This window comes from Hyla sarda, chromosome 4 (assembly GCF_029499605.1).
Source record: "Hyla sarda isolate aHylSar1 chromosome 4, aHylSar1.hap1, whole genome shotgun sequence".
Classification (NCBI taxonomy): domain Eukaryota; kingdom Metazoa; phylum Chordata; class Amphibia; order Anura; family Hylidae; genus Hyla; species Hyla sarda.
This window is the reverse complement of record NC_079192.1, coordinates 90,309,727-90,327,050: the sequence shown is the minus strand read 5'-3', so window position 1 is coordinate 90,327,050 and position 17,324 is coordinate 90,309,727. Positions and strand designations below refer to the sequence as shown.

At 48.9% G+C, this 17,324-nt stretch overlaps 1 long non-coding RNA gene across 1 annotated transcript; it reads right to left on the bottom strand.

Moving 5' to 3' along the window:
• Positions 1–14,182: 14,182 nt before the first annotated feature.
• LOC130366857 (uncharacterized) lies at positions 14,183–14,918 on the bottom strand. The gene is made up of 3 exons (XR_008891953.1): positions 14,843–14,918; positions 14,578–14,742; positions 14,183–14,475 (listed from the first exon to the last, which is right to left on the bottom strand). It is a non-coding gene; the product is annotated as an uncharacterized LOC130366857 (long non-coding RNA).
• Between the last annotated feature and the right edge of the window lie 2,406 nt (positions 14,919–17,324).

The window sequence follows — 17,324 nt, the reverse complement described above, 5'->3', positions numbered from 1 at the left end:
ATATAGAGGATGGTATTAACAGCTCTGTTTCTATCTTTGCAGATGACACCAAGCTTTGTAGCACGGTACAGTCTATAGAGGATGTGCATAAGTTACAAGATGACTTGGATAGACTAAGTGTCTGGGCATCCACTTGGCAAATGAGGTTCAATGTGGATAAATGTAAAGTTATGCATCTGGGTACTAATAACCTGCATGCGTCATATGTCTTAGGGGGGGATTAAACTGGCAGAGTCACTGGTAGAGAAGGATCTGGGTGTACTTGTGGATCACAGACTACAGAATAGCATGCAATGTCAGGCTGCTGCTTCCAAAGCCAGCATGATATTGTCATGTATCAAAAGAGGCATGGACTCAAGGGACAGGGACATAATACTCCCCCTTTATAAAGCATTGGTACGGCCTCACCTGGAGTATGCTGTTCAGTTTTGGTCGCCTGTACATAAAAGGGACACTGTGGAGCTGGAAAGGGTGCAGAGACGCGCAAATAAACTAATATGGGGCATGGAACATCTTAGCTATGAGGAACGATTAAAGGAGTTACAATTGTTTAGTCTTGAGAAGAGACGTTTAAGGGGGGATATGATAAACGTATATAAGAATATTAATGGCCCATACAAAAAATATGGAGAAAAAATGTTCCAGGTTAAACCCCCCCAAAGGACGAGGGGGCACTCCCTGCGTCTGGAGAAGAAAAACTTTAGTCTCAAGGGGCGACACGCCTTCTTTACCATGAGAACTGTGAACTTATGGAACAGTCTACCTCAGGAACTGGTCACAGCAGGAAAAATTAATAGCTTTAAAACAGGATTAGATACATTCCTGGAACAAAATAACATTAATGCTTATGAAGAAATATAAAATCCCATCCCTTCCCCAATATCGCGCCACACCCCTACCCCTTAATTCCCTGGTTGAACTTGATGGACATATGTCTTTTTTCGAACGTACTAACTATGTTACTATGTTACTATGATGCCGCTGTTGGGGGTGATTTGACTGGTGTTGCTGCATTCCGCACGGAGGGGGTTCTTCGGGTCCAGCCTCCTGTCGTCGATGTGAGCCGAGTCCGTGATGTCCGGAGCCGTCCCGCAGCTGGAGTTACGGCCGCTGGTCCAGAGCCGGTAAGGTCGGGTGAGTACACCACTGTCTCCACTGCTGCGGGTTCAGGGGGGGTGGGGGGGTTGGAGGGTTTGCAATATTTCATAGATGGGTTGCAAGCGTTGCTGCGCAGTAGCGGGTTGTCTGCGGGTGGGTCGCCGGTACCTGTGTGGGGCGCAGCGACTTTGTCCAAGGGGCTGGTGGATATAGTCGGGGTCCTGGGGTTGCTCGGGCGAGCTCACCCCCGGTGGTGGGGGCGTCGGGATCCGGTGGGGGGGTTCGCTTGGCTGCTTCTGCTCGGGGGGAGGTGTACGTGTGTTTCGAGGGCCCCTTGGGCGCGCAACTTAAGGCTGAGGTGCGGGAAAGGATTTGGAAGCGGGAGTATGTGGATATTTTTTCGCTACTCCTGCTTGAAAAATTTAATCTGGACAGGGTTAGGCCGGATGAGTCGAAGCGTATGGAGAAGGTTGAGGAGGAGGAGCGCCGGCGGTATCGGCTGATACCGCGGACCTTCTCCAACTGGCTTCAGGCATTCGCTATCTTGGCCAGCGTTGTGGGAGAAAAGTCGCCGGAGCATTGCTCTGGTCTCTTTTGTTATTTGGACGCTGTTGGGGAGGCGTATTGGGTGTATGGGGGTTCGGCGTGGCTTTGGTACGACGAACAGTTTAGGCAGCGGATGGCGGTGCGCCATGATTTGAGGTGGGACATTAAGGACATAGGGCTGTGGATGCGGCTTATGGCGGCTCCACGCAGTGGGGGTGGCCTGCAGTCCTTTCGGGACAGCGCCGGAGGTGCAGGGCCGGGGTCAGGGTGTTTGTTGGCAATTCAATGAAGGGAATTGCAAGTTCGGAACAGAGTGCCGTTTTAAGCACGAAGGCTCCGGATGCGGAGTGGGTGGCCACGGGCTGTCGCGCTGTTTCACCACCTTTCACATCCTTCTGGAGGGTCGGTGAATGACGGCATTGACCCAGCTATCTGTGCTTTGACTTATACTTCTTTTGATGCGGCATTGGCGTGGGTCCGGAGGTACGGCCAGGGGGCCTTGTTGGCCAAGACGGACATTGAGGCCGCTTTTCGTCTGTTGCCGGTACACCCGGACAGTTTTGCGTTATTGGGGTGCTGTTTGGGAGGGCGTTTTTTTGTAGACATGTGTTTGCCCATGGGCTGCTCAGTTTCATGTGCGTTTTTTGAGCAGTTTAGCTCCTTTTTGGAGTGGGTGGTGCAGGTAGAGTCGAGTTTGGATTCGGTTTTGCACTACCTTGATGACTTCCTGTTTTTAGGCCCGGCGGGGTCAAGGGTGTGTGCTATTTTACTACAGAAAATGGAGAGGGTGTCGGGCTGGTTTGGCGTTCCGTTGGCGCCTGACAAGACTGAGGGCCCGTCTACGTCGGTGACGTTTTTGGGCATAGTGATCGACAGTGTGGCCATGGAGTGCCGGCTGCCAGAAGATAAGCTGGGCGAGCTGAGGGAGGCGGTGGCGAGGGCATGTCGGGTTCGGAAGCTGCAGCTGCGGGAGGTCCAGTCTTTGCTGGGGCGTCTCAATTTTGAGTGCCGGATCATGCCTATGGGGAGGGTTTTTTGCAGACGTCTTGCGGCAGTCACGGTGGGTGTTTCTCGGCCTAATCACTATGTGCGGTTGCCGGTGGGGTTGCGTGAGGACCTGAGGGTGTGGCAGGATTTTTTGGGTCGGTATAATGGGCGCTCTGTGGTGATGGGGAGGCCGGTATTGAGCGTTGACCTGGATCTGTATACCGATGCGGCTGGGGCCTGCGGGTTTGGGGCTTACCTTCAGGGTCAGTGGTGTGTGGAGGTATGACGGGAGACGGGGCTGACTAGGAACCTTGCATTCCTGGAATTGTTCCCGATCGTGGTTGCGGTGTTTGTATGGGGGGAGCTGTTTCGCAATAGGAATGTGTGCTTCCATTGTGACAACCTGGGGGTGGTTTTGGCTATCAACAACCAGACGGCGAGTTCTCCGCCAGTGGTCACGTTGCTGAGGCGATTAGTGTTGAGGGTGCTAGAGCTTAATTCTCAGGTGGTGGCGTTGCATGTGCCGGGGGTGGATAATTCGGTGGCTGACGCTCTCTCTCGCTTACAGTGGGACCGTTTCCGGGAACTGGCGCCGGAGGCCGAGGTGACCGGCCTTCCGTATTCGGAATGGCTGTGGCATCTGGTTTAGAGTTGGCGCTCGCTTTAGTCTGTCGGTCAGTAAGCCAGGCTACTTGGGCTTCTTATCGACGCTGGTGGTTGGACTGGGAGACGCTACTGGGACAGTTGTCGTTTATGGGCGCCCCTGCAGATTGGGAGGTGGCCCTATTGTATTATGTTGGTAGGCCGTTTTGGGAGGGCGTGTCTCCGGCGGGGATTGGCCGTCGGATGTCGGCTTTTGCCTTCTGGTTCAAAGTTCGTGGTTTGCCGGACGTCTCTAAGTCGTTTTTGGTGCGTTAGGCACTGCGGGGGTTTCGGAGGGGGGCGGTGTCCAGGGTTTCGAGGCGTCCGGTGACTTTTCCGCTTTTGTCTCGGTTGGGGACGGCGTTGGATGGGATTTGTATTTCGGATTACGAGCGTTGTTTGTTTTGATTGGCGTTTGTTTTGGCGTTTTTTGGGGCATTTCGGATGTTAGTTTGGAAGGTGGGGTTTTGCGTTCTTTGCTGCGCCGTTCCAAAACGGATCAGGAGGGTCGTGGGGTTACTGTGCGTTTGGCGGCCTTACGGGGCTCGGCTATGTGTCCGGTTTTTTGCTATGCGGCTTTTTTGGAGGTGAGGGTGGGGGTTGTGGGTCCTTTATTGGTACACGCAGACGGGAGTTTTTTATTGCGTTTTCAATTCGTGGTTTTTTTTCGGAAGTATTTGGCGGTGGTGGGTTGTGTGGCACGGGATTATAGCTCGCATGCGTTCCGCATTTGGGCGGCTACCGAGGCGTCTCGTTGGGGCTTGGGACCCGAGATCATTAGGCGGATTGGGAGGTGGGAGTCGGAGAGGTTTCAGTTGTATGTTCGTCCTCATTTGCTGTGATTGTTGTGTGTTGGGGGAGTGCGGTTTGTATTTTGTTATTGTTTTTTGTCTTTCAGGTGGCAGCCCGTGACTTGTGCGGATTATCGGCCACTCCTATGTGGTGAGGGGTGGGGTGCGGGCTGGTGTTCGTCCAGCGGGCCGGCAGTTGGGCTTGACGAGTTCGGCAGGTCAGGTCCACTGGTTGGGGAAGAGCGGAATGCGGAATTGTTGGCCAGAGTTCAGTTTTTTGTACACTTGGACAGAGCCCCCAACGACCTTGTCATACACCTAGGAGGGAATGATTTGGGTGTGAGGAGATCCCGGGATCTGACCCGGGACATCAAGCTGGACTTGATGCGATTGTGGTCGTCCTTTCCAGGCCTGATCATCGTGTGGTCTGAAATGGTGGCCAGGAGGAAATGGAGGCAGGCCAGGTCTGTGGTTGCCATTAATAGAGCACGGATTAAACTCAATAAGGTGGTGGGCAAATTCGTGGCCCGTAATGGGGGCCTGGTGGTGCGTCATAGAGAATTGGAGGGGAGCTCTTCGGAGTTCTTGGATGATGATGGCGTTCATCTGAATATTTTTGGTATGGATCTGTGGATCTTGGAGATTCGGGAGGTGGTGGAGCGAGCACTTAGTCTGTGGTGGAACGGGGACAAGTGAGGAGTCACTTGTCGCCATTGTGGCGGTGGCAGGAGAGAGACCTGGAGGTACAAGTGGATGGCATGGAGGTGATGGGATACAGTGTGGAGGTGGGCTGGGAGCGGTCCCAGCCCGATGGAAAATTCTGCAAGGGAACATGGGTTCCCAGGATTGTTGGGGGGCCTCACAAAATGGTGCTCCTGTGCAGGCGCTAACGGCTAGGAGCAAGTGAGGCCCCATTCTAGCTTGGGCTCGGTAACAGTGCCTTCAGGTCCTCCTCCTGTATTAGGGACATGTTAATTGGTTAACTTATGTTAAGACTGTTTTATTCAGGGCGTGACTGGACTCGCTAGAGAGAGGAAGCATGGTGTGAGAGCTCCCGCCGGACTGGACTGAAAACGGGCTAATCTGAAGGTTATGGGTGGTAGATCTCGTGCCAAACGGAAGAAGAAGCAACCTGCACCCACTGTGCCTCCTCTGAGCGGTATCGCCCGCTATTTCGCATCTCAGCCATCCGATCGGACCGACCAGCCTGTGGTGCGGCCTTCAGACGCCATTCCCCAACAACAGCAGTGCGAGGCGGGGAGAAGGAGTGAGCAGGCGCTCCACGCGGCGTCTGCAGCAAGTGAGCCCGCTGACAGTGCAGCTCACACGGCCTGCAGACAGAGAGAGACCGGCGACAATACACAGGACTCTGCTCCGGGCTTTGACAACGCGCCGTGCGCGATACTGGAAGTAAGTGCCGCCGCCTCCCTCCAGCACCAGTGCTCGGCTACCTCACGGCTTCCACTGCTGCCATCTCCTGCTGCGCCACAGCGTCCGGCACAGACCTGTGCCGTCCAGCACCCGGTCACCTACTGGTGCGGAACTGCACTTAACTTAGGGACTCCTTCCCCACTTACCTCCACATCCGTACCTGAGTGCTTATCTGCCTCTGTCAGACCACCAATGCCGGGCATCAACCCGCTAAGAAGCTAGGCCCTGCCATACAGCCTATATCCACCAACCTCTATGTGACACAGATAGGGATGGGATCCTCACAGTCTACTGATGACAAACCAGTAGGGCAGTCTGCAATACCTGCCTCCCCGGCTCCTGACCACAGCTTGATGCCACAACCTGAACATCAGGTACTTCCTGCACCTGAATTTCGCCAGGGCTTGCAGCCTGAGTCCCCAACTCCCAATAATACATCACCCGACACAATAGCCTCCTCCATGGCTGCCGGTCCTGCCGCAATGAATCCACAGGCTGCTGGCCCCTCGCCATCCTTGCCGTCTCCTGCCACTGGCCAACACGTTTCACGTGAGATCCAGTATACGAATACTGCATCTATGACACCTTTATTATCTACCTGCCAGGACTCGGGGAATGCCCAGCAGTCACAAGATGGCGATTGGAGGCTGGTTGAGAAACTACATAAATCGCAAGGGACTTTACGTACACCACCTGTACGCGGAGCGGCTGCACCACCCCAGCTACCTGTGCTCCCAGAAAAGGTTCCTGGCCCTCCGGCATGCGACATAACTGACTGGGCCAATGAAATGTACTCTGATGGCTCCAACTCTGATAGAGACTCTCAAGACTCATCTGTGGATAGTGACGCCCCTGAGTACTGGGGTAAAAGTCCCCCTGCAAAGAAAAAATTATTAAAGACCCCGATGAAAGTGAGACATAATAAACGCCGCTCCCGTGACCATTCATCCTCTGAGGACTCTCATACTCCAACGGAGGATGCCCCTCAAAGGTCTGCACCCTCTAGACAGCAGATGCCAGCCATAGCTGCCACGCTTCAGTCACATGTGCCGCCTCCTACCTTTCCACTTACTCCTGAGATGGCGCTCTTGACATTGCAGGGACACCCTGAATTGCAAGCACTCTTGACCCTGATCCCCACTAAAGCTGACTTGGCAACGCTGGCGACCGATCTCAAACTTGCTTGGAACCGTGACCTGGAACCCGTTAAGGCTGAGGTGTCTAACTTACATAAGAAGGTCCAGAGACTGGAGGATTTTTGCTCTACTACTACAACCCACCTCCAGAAACTACAGGAAGCCACAGAGAAATTGACATTACAGCAAATCCACACAATTGATCACTTGGACGATCTTGATAATAGGAATCGGCGCAATAATCTTAGGATCAAGGGCCTTCCGGAAACAGTTCTACCTCAGAACTTGCCAGATACATTGCAACGTCTCTTTAATGAACTACTAAAGAAACCGCCGTATTCGAACATAGAACTGGATCGTGCTCACAGGGCTCTCAGAGCGAAACATCCTGATCCGAAAAAGCCCCGTGATGTTGTCTGCAGAGTGCATCATTTTCTCCAGAAAGAGGCAATCCTGAGAGGTGCTAGACAGGTTAAAAACCTTTCCTATAATGGTTCCCCTATACAGATATACCCAGATCTTTCTCTACGGACCCTCCGTTTGAGAGCCTCCTTGAAACCGTTGCTGACTCTGTTACAAAATGCTAAAATTGTTTACAGATGGGGCTTCCCCTTCTCTCTGATTGCAAAGTATGGATCCAATATCTCTACGCTCAAGAGACCGGAAGATTTGCCTGCCTTCCTTGAAGCCTTCCGTCTCCCCCATGTCAGTCTGCCTGAGTGGGAAGCCTTGTTCTTATCTCCCCTTCCTGCTGCACCGCAAAACCGTCCTGATCGATCTCCGAGAGACGGTCCATCCGAGGTCACCACAAGTGTCCCGCTGCAGCAAAGATCGAAACGTAAAACCTGAGCTGCCTATCTGAGATATTAGTGTATTACCTCATATGTAGTTTAACACTGTCAAATGTGGTTGCATTATGTCACCACAGATAGATTACTGATATTTCTTGTCTTTTATAGCTTGTCCTCATATGGTCACTGTTTCCTGGCCTGTTAGTCTTATATTCTTTACTTGTTTATTTTATGTCTCCTTTGCTCCCATGGTACCCACTCTTCCTAAATATAATTTACTACCTGCACACATAATGCCCATAACCTACCAACTACCATTGTTCCCCTAATTTAAATGCTACTGTTGTCACACTTAGCCCGTTTCATACTCGCCTCATCCCCTTAAGTGGGGATGAAGCTCTGACCTGTTACTCATAAGTCCAACCCAGGACCACTAAATGCTGTCCTTTCTGGCTTGTCTATCACGTTACCCCACTAGTATGTACATCGGACTGGTTCCGTTGGCACCTCTGACCCTTATGGTCTATTCCTTTAGTCCCTTTGCTTCTGTGTCTGTGCAGAAGCTTCTCTTCCCTTGCTTTCCTCCCTTTTCCCTTCCTCCCCACTTACTTGTGCTCTCTTCTATACGCAGACTTGAATCCTCGGACACTTGCCTGACTGATGGGCTGGACCCTCCACCTGTCTACCAACGGTGTGGTGAATATTGGCATTTACACATTACATCTGATGGCGGTTGACCTTCACATTACTACCCTTAATGTCAAGGGTTTCAACACCCCCGAAAAGCGTGCCCAGACGTTGTTCTCCATTCATAAGCAAAGATCCCATATCATAGCTCTACAGGAAACACATTTTAAAAAAGGTCACCTCCCTACCATACCAACCAGGCACTACGATAAATGGATACATAGTGTTAACCCTGATTCCGGGACTAAGGGTGTATCCATAGTTTTTCACAGGACGCTTCCCATTACGATCCAGACCTCCCTAGTTGACACAGACGCTCGATTTGTCTTCGCCAATTGCCTCCTTGCGGGACGTAATCTGACGGTGGCCTCTATATACGCTCCGAACCATAACCAAATTCAGTTCTTACTGAAGACTTTGGAGAGACTCTCCTCCTTTGCCAGGGGTCAGATTCTCCTGTGTGGAGACTTTAACACACCTCTATTCCCTCAGGTGGACACCTCATCAGGACACTCATACATCTCTCATAGTAAACTCAGGGCCCTTAGGCATAAGCTACATCTATTACAATTAATTGATACCTGGAGAGCCTTCCATCCACAAGGACGATATTATACCTTCTTCTCACACCCTAGACAAACATACAGTAGAATAGACTACATTCTCTGTTCACACTCCCTCCTCCCCTTTTTTACTTCTGTTACGATTGGTGTTGTCTCTATGTCTGATCATGTCCCAGTTCAGGGTACATTTACGCTTCCGACCTTGGCCAAGCCACATGCCTCTTGGAAGCTTAATGAGTCATTGCTTTCTGATGCTCTTTGCATTCAGGAACTGAAATCGACGATTCCCCATTTTATTCAAGACCACTCGTCAGATCCGTCGTCACCGCTAATCAAGTGGGAAACATTGAAATGTGTCTTGAGGGGAGTTTTGATGAGGCATGGGGCTCGGCTGAAAAGGGAAGCCTCAGCTAAGCTGATGACATTATACCGAGAGCTGAACATCCTAGAGACACGGCACAAACAACACCAACAGGACTCAACTTACCGTGAACTCATCAGAGTCAGGAGTGATCTGTTAGAGACGCTCTACAAAAAACACTGCCACTATAGACAACTAACGGGTAGACTGTTCTACGAGTGGAGTAATAAATCGGGGAAGATGCTGGCGAGGGCCCTTAGGGCGACACGCTCGACCCTCTATGTCCCCTCCATTCGCACTCGATCAGGCACCCCTTCTTCCCTCACGCCGGAAATACTGGAAACTTTTCAGAAATATTATACAGACCTATATAACCTCCCTAAACCTACCGCTCTCTCCTCTCACACTGACACTCAACCCTCCTTACAGAATTACTTACATGAAACGGCATTGCCCATCCTAACTGCTGAATCTATCTCGGACTTGGAGGCTCAGTTCACCCCTGAGGAACTCCACCTGGCGATATCGGCCCTACCTGCTGGTAAAAGTCCGGGACCAGATGGCTATACTGCCAAGTTCTATAAGACCCTCAGGGATGACCTGTCCTCCACACTCCTGCTGACTTTTAATGCTATCTCATCTTCCTCCTCAATCCCCCAGGCCTTCCTTGACGCATATATCACAGTCATTCCAAAAGATGGGAGGGACCCCCTGCAGTGCTCTAACTACCGACCAATATCTCTCCTTAACACTGACACAAAATTATTCGCGAAATTAATAGCAAATAGATTGGCACCCTACATGAGCTCCCTCATCCACCCGGATCAGGTGGGCTTCGTCCGCGGAAGGGAGGCAAGAGATAATACTCTATGAGCATTCTCTGCAGTGCATTGTGCTCGATTACACGCTTCTCCCCTATTCTTGCTCTCTCTGGACGCGGAGAAGGCCTTTGACCGGGTGGACTGGGAATTTTTGGGATCGACTCTGAGACAAATAGGTTTGGGCCCCCATATGTTTGCCAGAATCATGGCGCTGTATTCCTCACCCCAGGCTAGAATCAGAATCAATGGACAGCTGTCGGCTCCCTTTAGCATTCGCAACGGTACGAGGCAAGGCTGCCCATTATCACCTATCCTTTATGTCCTATGCATGGAGCACTTGCTCAATGCAATACGCTCGAATCCAGATATAAGAGGCCTCTCCTCTCCCTCGTGCAGTTGCAAATGCTCAGCGTTCGCTGACGATGTCCTTCTATTTCTCTCCTCCCCGCTCACTACCCTCCCTTCCCTCCTCTCCACCATAGCACAATATTCGGCTTATAGTAACTATAAACTGAACCCATCCAAAAGCGAAGCTTTGAATATCACACTGCCCTCCCAAATGATCACTCACATTTCTTCCACTTACCCTTTTAAATGGCAGAGGTCATCACTGAAATATCTTGGGATCCTAGTCCCTAGTGATCTGGCTAGCACTTTTCAATTAAATTTTCCCCCATTGTTCCACACCCTGAGAACTGACTTGTCGAAATGGGACAATAAAAACTTCTCATGGATTGGCAGGGTAAATATTTTTAAAATGAACATCCTACCCCGCTTACTCTATCTCTTTGCCTGTATCCCCTGTCATATCCCCCGTTCTTTCTTTAAGGACCTCTCTGCAATGCAGTCTCACTTTGTTTGGAGTAAGAAACATCCCCGCTTGGCAGGGAAGGTGCTTTATAGACGCAAGAGGGAGGGTGGCCTCGCACTGCCAGACTGCCTATCGTATTACAAGGCGATCATATTAGCCAGAATACTAGACTGCTACCACAGTCAGACTGCTAAGCAATGGGTTGTCTTTGAAAGAAATCTCTGTGGTGTGGATGCTAGGTCTACCTTGTGGACCAAAAGACTGCCCGCCCCCTTGCACCCACCTGACCATTTACCCCCGGTAACACATTCAATACTGCGAGCACATCAGTCCTACCTGAAAAACACATCTCACTATTTCCCGGATGGCCCCCTTATGCCCCTGTTTGGCAATGTGCTCTTCCCTCCAGCGCAGACTTCTGCCACTTTCTTAACGCGTAAAAAGTCTGATTATGTCCTATTCTCTTCCTTACTGCAACCCACAGGCTTGAAATCCCTCTCCGACCTTTTGGGTGGAACTCAGCCTTTAACTATACATAGGTTCCAATATAGTCAACTTCTACACTTCTATAACACCAACAAAGCCGCACTCCGTCTTCATAGACAACTGACCCCCTTTGAAACCCTTTGTGCGGCCTCCGCTCCTGTCCCCCATGCAATTGGAACTCTCTATGCCCTGATCATAGGGGAACGCTCTGAAATTCCCCTGCCCTATCGAGTGGCATGGGAAAGGGAACTACAATGTTCTATTCCTGACAATGACTGGTCTCGTGCCCTGCTACATTGTTACAAATCTAGTATCTCATGCAAGGCACAAGAAACTAACTATAAAATCATCACGAGATGGTACAGAGTGCCGTCTCTTTTGGCGCAGATGTTCCCACAGGCTTCTGATGCATGTTGGAGGTGCGGACGCTCAAAAGGGACAATGTCCCATATCTGGGTGACATGCCCGACATTGAATACGTTTTGGACACAAGTTTTATCTACCGTAAATAGGCTGACGGTCCTTTCCATTGATAAGGACCCACGACCTATCCTCCCCTAACACATGCCCCCGTCTGTCAGCCACTTTAGCACACTATTTACTTATCTCGGCTAGAGCTGTGATCCCTCGCCTTTGGAAATCTCCACTACCCCCGACCTACTCCTCATGGCTGAGGGAAGTTACCTATACTTGTAGGATGGAAGAACTCCGGGCAGACTCTACCCGACAGTTCGATAAATACCATGCTGTTTGGTCGCCTTGGCTATCCTATGTTGCCTTTCAGGAGTTCACTGATGATAACCTGGATCTGTCACCACGCACGCTCATCCCCCTCTGTCCAACTCCGCAATAGCTCACCCACAGTTGCTGTTTACTGCTTAGACAGGTGGAGAGGTTCAGTCCGAACAGGTAAGACTCTTTGCCATATTACACTAAGTCTGCTGCATCCTATCTCCCCCTCTTCGATTCTTCTACACCCCCCCCTCCTTCCTCTATCCCCCCCTGTATCTTTTCCTCTCTCTCCCTCCTCTCCTATCTTCCAGTTCCCTCTACCGCTATTGTGTTTCCTTTGTCTGCCCTGGTTCGCTGCTTCACTACTGGCGATGTTTGAATTTTCGCTATAGTTATCGAATTTATACGTAGTTCTGAATCCTGTTAGCTACTCACAACCTCTGTTCTCTGGAGTTCATTTATGATGTGAGGCTCGGACTGCTGTAATGTTTAACTTCGCTGAGTGACCCAAACTCCTTGTTTACTTGAGCCATGTGGGCTTTGTTGCCTGACCAGTGTAGACACTTCTCATGTTGTAATTTTCATTTTACCTTGTATGTTGAAAACCTTAATAAAACTTTACTTTGACAAAAAAAAAAGAATGTTTTATTCAATGTTATGTATGATGTTCATACAAGGTTGCCTTACAATGTTTTATTGTTTGATATTTAATAAAGGGGCTGCTGTGGCCTTGTTACCACCAACACTGTGTCTGTCATGTTTAAGGTAAGGGATTCCTCGTTACAAAGGGGGCTTTTGGGGGTTGGTGGATGGTAGGTTTTAGCAGCTATAATATCCCCTAGTCAAGGGTCCAGGCTGTAAAATAGAAGAACACCGGAGCAGCCAGATACACTGACTCTAAGGCTGAGCCTCATACTTCTACCGAAAGCTGCAGAGTTATAGGGGAACTGTAAAAATGAAAGTACTACAACCCCCAGTGTGGCCAGTCTGTGCCCCCCTAAGGGTCAGGGTTGGAGGAGGCACAGGTTGAACAGACACAGTACAATGGGAGTTGTAGTACTGTAGTTGTTAAAGAAAAAAAAAAATGTTTTCATCAGGTTGCCCATAGCAACCAATCAGATTGCTTCTTTCATTCTTGAGAAGACCTCTGAAAAATAAAAGAAGTGATCTGATTGGTTGCTAAGAGCAACTGGACAACATTTCCTCTCCACAGGTACATTTCCCCGATTGTCTTCATATTTAGGATGAGAATCTACTGACAAAGTGAGTAGCCAACCATTTCTGGGCATAAAACTCTGTAAGAGACAGCAGTCTGGGGGCGTCTGTGTGGACATGAAGGAAGGGGGGGATCCAGGGAAATTGAGATTTGACGTCTTCAGCGAGCACTTCTCACTGAGCGACGGGTCTCATCCCAGGTATTGCAGGGGGACCCACCACGATCAGCTACTTATCCCATAACCCATGGATAGGGGATAAGTTAATTATTGCCATAGTTCTCCTTTAATTGGCCAGAACACACCCAAAATCGGTCCCAGCCAAACATTGCTTTGTGTCCTGTCATTTCTCCCAGCTGTTCTTTTTCTACCTGCTTGTAAGGCATGCCTACACTCTCTAATTCCTTAAAGTGGTACTCCGCCCCTAGATATCTTATCCCCTACCTTAAGGATAGGACAAAAGATGACTGATCACTGGGACCCCTGCAATCTTCATGCAGCACCCGGCGTTCCAAATAATATATTTAGAACTCTGGGTTCTCGTGGTGCGGGTCGTGACCTCCCGCCACGCCCTTTCCATTTATGTCTATGGGAGGTGGTGTGATGTCACAAGAAGGTGTGGCATGATGTCACGAATCCCACCACAGGAACCAGTGATCTAAAAATACTATTTAGAATTTTGGTTGCTGCAAGGAGATTGCTGGGGTCCCAGCAGCAGGATCCCCTTGATCAGACATCTTATCCCCTATCCTTTACATAGGGGATAAGATATCTAGAGGCGGAGTACCCCTTTAAGGGACAGTTCATGTACCCAAAAGTTGATCCTTTGCAACCGTATGACCCCTAGCAAGTTCCCTGCATGAGTCCCATTCATCAGAAAAAGGCTTGTGCATGGAACTTGCTGGGTGTTCTACGTTTGCCTCATAAACTGCACCACCCAGCACCAGTTGCCTCTCTCTGCACCACATTATGCAGATCGTGCAGGAGAGCAGCTTTGGTCATCCATGTTTTGCTAACTCTATTTTCACACACAGAAATAAATAAATGAGTCGAACAAGTCAAAGAACAGTTTAAAAAAAGGGGAACTTTATTTATTATTTATTAAAATGTTTGTGTAGGGGACTTTTTGTAACCTCCCATCACTCACAAAGAGCGTACAGTAACTAATACTCAGGACAGGAAAAACCTCCAGAGGGGAGGAAACCTGTAGGGAATCCATGGCTACTGTATGGCCCTTCCTCTGGGCATACTAAAGGAGGTTACCTCTAGAATTTGGGCAAATGTTTCTGTGTATGTGCATGATTCCTAGGCCTGTGCCTTCATCCAACGTCTTGCTGTAGGTCCCGAAATGCTACTCCATGTCCTGGAAATAGTGCATCTAAGATAGGGGACAAAAAAGATAGATTATTTACATGTTTATCATAGAAATACACATGGAACTGCAATAAAGACCTTTTGGACAAAACAATGTAACACTTACCAGTCACAGTCATGTGCATGACTTTGCATTCCCGTGTCCCTACACAATGTCCAGCACCGGCCCCTCACTGATGAACAGGACCAGTGTTATTTCTGGGGCTATGCCTTCATCCAACGTCTTGCTGTAGGTCCGGAAATGCTACTCCATGTCCTGGAAATAGTGCATCTAAGATAAGAAAAAAAAGATAACTTATTTACATGTTTATCATAGAAATACACATGGAACTGCACTAAAGATCTTTTGGACACAACAATGTAACACTTACCAGTCACAGTCATGTGTATGACTTTGCATTCCCGCGTCCCTACACAGTGTCCAGCACCGGCCCCTCACTGATGGAGAATGAACAGGAGCAGTGTTATTTCTGCTCAGTGCTGCTCTTTGGTGGACAATGGTTATGACATCACATGTGTGACACGCTGTTACCTCCTGGGAGTTCTATTTCAGTAGTGCTGCTCTCTGATTGGCTGAAAATCAAAAAAGCTTTCTGATATATTCTGTATGACTGTTATCTAAGGTTTTTGACAATTTTTATTAAAATGGCGCCACTCCCTGTGGGTGCGTTATATTTGTTTCTCCTAACCAGACATTCTGTATATGTAATATCATTTGGTGGCCCCAACAGCCTGGGCCCATAGGTTTCTTACATAGATCAATGCTACTCCGGTAGGCTCAATGAGCAGCGCTGGCCGCCGGGACGTCTGACGAGTGACGTCCCTGACGTTGCGGTCTGGAGTGAAGGATGTCACTAGTCAGACGTCCCAGCAGCCATTGATTTAAAGTGGTCGTGGCTCCTGCTGCCAGTTCCAGATCAGACACCATGGCCCTAGATTGACATACTGCAACACCGATCCCCTGTGGCTGCCCACCTGTTGCAAAACTACAACTCTCAGCCTTCGGCTGTCAGGGCATGCTGGGAGTTGTAGCTTTGCAATAGCTGGACAGACGTCTGTTGAAAGAGGGGAAAAGGGACCAGAAATAAAGCAATGTGGGCTTTGAAAAACACCATTTATATGTTGTTTTTAATCACAGCCCAAGCCTAGGAACAAACACAATTCTTGTTTGATGTTTTTTTCTTTTTTTTGCAAAAAAAAACAAACATCAAAATCTTCCCCCTCATTTCTTTTCTCAGCTATCTTTGTGTTATTTTTGCTAAAAGCACTGGGGGGGGGGGGGGGGGGGTCTTAGAGATTTATCAAAACCAGGGAAGAGGGAAAGTGGACCAGTTGCCCATAGCAACCAATCAGGTAGTTTCTTTCATTTTTTAAAAGGTCTCTGAAAAGTGAAAGAAGCGATCTGATTGGTTGCTATGGGTAATTGGTCCACTTGACCTCTGCACAGGTTTTCATACATCTGTCCCAATGTGTATTATTATTATCATCATCATCATCATCATCATCATCATCATTATTATTATTATTATTACAGGAAGTGTTTTTTCTTTGGTGTTTTTTTCCCCTCTGGCTTTTCTCATTACAAGTCATGTGATTCTTTCATCATTTGACTGAAGGATTTCTATAAAAAAAAATTGTAAGAAAATACCCCCCCCCCCCCCAAAAAAAAAAAAATACATGCTCTCGGCATCCCACAGATTTGATAGCCTAAAAACACCATAAAAGGATGAAGAAACCCCCATTAGTGTCTGGTGTTTCATATTACCCTATTGATTCCAACCTAACATGTGCCCGCAGCGAGCATGGTGTTTTTTATGACAAACACGCCAAGTGTAATCCCAGCTGAAATGAATGTTTTCACAATAGGTGTGAACAGGCTGCAGGCTGTGCTAGATATATTTGCATAGTTGCGGCATACAGCACGTGCAGCATTTATGTGGCGGCTTTCCGCTGGCATATATGGCTTTCTGTGCTGGTGAATGCAGCGGGCACTTACTGGCGGTTTTTTCCTAGCTGCACAGTTTTGCACCACAACCACTCCGGCTGGGACCAGGCTGACCGATCTAATGACCAAGATGCCGCAGTGAACGGCTTTCTTTCTGTGAAAGTTCTGGCGAACTACAATGCTCAGAAGAGGAGGAGCGCCATTGAGCTTTTGGAAAGAGAATTCGTTTGGAATGGTCAGGGCCATGTGCGTTTACAAAGCCCCCCGTGGTGCCAGAACAGTGGACCCCCCCACATGTGACCCCATTTTGGAAACTACACCCCTCACAGAATTTAATAAGGGGTGCAGTGAGTATTTACACCCCACAGATCTTTGAAACAGTGGGCTGTGCAAATGAAACATTTAATTTTTCATTTTTACGGACCACTGTTCCAAAAATCTGTCAGACACCTGTGGGGCGTAAATTCTCAATGTACCCCTTATTACATTATGTGAGGGGTGTAGTTTCCAAAATGGGGTCACATGTGTCGGGGGTCCATTGTTCTTGCACTATGGGGGCTTTGTAAACATATGTGGCCTTCAATTCCGGACAAATTTTCTCTACAAAATCCCAATGGCGCTCCTTCTCTTCTGAGCATTGAAGTTCGCCCGCAGAGCAATTTAAATTCACATATGGGGTATGTTCTTACTCAGAAGAGATGGGGTTACAAATTTGGGGGGGCTTTTTTCCTATTTTCCCTTGTGAAAATGAAAAATGTAGGGTAACACCAGCATTTTAGTGAAAAAATATATATTTTTTCATTTTCCCATCCAACTTTAATGAAAATTCGTCAAACACCTGTTGGGTGTTCAGGCTCATTATACCCCTTGTCACGTTCGGTGAGGGGTGTAGTCTCCAAAATAGGGTC